We start from the raw sequence: 1403 nt of genomic DNA, 5'->3' as shown, positions 1-1403 counted from the left end.
AATGTATGTAATTGCCGAACCATATGTTAAAATATGTGGATGTATGGGCCAAAGGCCTTTCAAATCAATAAATCATTTTGAATCTTTGAATCTGTTGGTTGTATGTATGTATGATATATAGATGAAGCAGAAACTGGGAATTAAGTTCTCCTGTATGTTGGAGTATCTTTCTCTCTGTTTATCTGTTGATTGTTGGACACATGTATCCATAGGTGAAGCAGAAATCATAATTAGGTTCCTAAGAGGGATCTTTTGTTTGAAGGAAAGATGCTCGCCGCTCGTGCCGAGGTATCTGGTTTGTTTCTGGTATGGGCAGGGGTGATCCGGTGAAGACTTTGGCCTGAGTTCAAAAAGAAAAAGAATTAATCTTTGTTTCTAGTTTATTGAAACAAATGAATAAAACTTTTCATAGTGAAGAGGTTGACAGCTCTAATGAAATGTAATAACTTTGGTGAACCTGAAAATGATCTATCTTTTTATTTTCTCATGAAAACCAAATATTTTAGAAATTCATTATTTCTTAGAAGATAAAATCTTTGACTAGATTTATGGCTGGATGCAAGACTCGGACAAGTGCTGTTTTGCAATTTGATATTTGTGGGGAGTCTTGCACCCAGCTATGGAAATGTACATGAAAGCTGTGCTGTAGTTCACTGTCTTGATGAAATGTTTCAGGATGCTTTTGGGGTTAATTTTGATGACCCTCGCTGGAAAGACCATCTGAATGCTTTGAAACCTATGGTGAGTCTTTTTTTTTTTGTAGGGTCTATTTCAAAGTACTTTACAGACAGTAGCTCTCCTTTCTCCTATTACTCTGGTGTTTTAGTTGATGACACGGTTTTTTAAAAATTCTTGCATTTCTTATGTTGCTAGCTTGCTTTTCATTTATAAGGTCAGCTAAGACGATACTTTATTGTTCCTGCGGAGTGGCGTCGGTAGCCTAGTGGTTAGGCTACCGGACTCGTAATCGTGAGATTGTGGGTTCGGGGGTTCGAGCCTCAGCTCGATCCAACGTTGTGTCCTTGGTAAAGGCACTTTACACGAACTTCGCACTTGGCTCGGTCCTATCGGAGACGGACGTTAAACTAGGAGGTCCCACCTCTTAAATAACCTAATAGTGTTGATAGGGGCGTTAAACCTGTACCATTTTTTTGTTTCTGCGGGAAATTTTTCTTGGCTGTACAGAAATGGTATTCTTAGTGTTGTTTGTTGGGCCATTCCATGACAAATGAGACTGCAGTGGCACACGTAGCGCGATGGTGACCCCCATTTAGAATTTGAATTTTGACAAAATATTTCTTGAACACTTGCAGCAACAGATACAACAGATTATAAGAAGTCGCAATTTTTAACACGGGTCAAAATTTCGGGCACAGTACAACTGATCTACTGGCTGATAATGT

At 38.8% G+C, this 1403-nt stretch overlaps 1 protein-coding gene across 1 annotated transcript in view; it reads left to right on the top strand.

Moving 5' to 3' along the window:
• LOC101856848 (transmembrane protein 94) overlaps positions 1-1403 on the top strand; it is a gene marked incomplete in the record, with an annotated part of 40309 nt that overhangs the window by 12860 nt on the left and 26046 nt on the right.

This window comes from Aplysia californica, unplaced genomic scaffold, assembly GCF_000002075.1.
Source record: "Aplysia californica isolate F4 #8 unplaced genomic scaffold, AplCal3.0 scaffold00945, whole genome shotgun sequence".
Taxonomy (NCBI): Eukaryota; Metazoa; Mollusca; class Gastropoda; order Aplysiida; family Aplysiidae; genus Aplysia; species Aplysia californica.
Note: the sequence above shows the minus strand (reverse complement) of the source record. Positions and strands in the feature narration are given on the sequence as shown.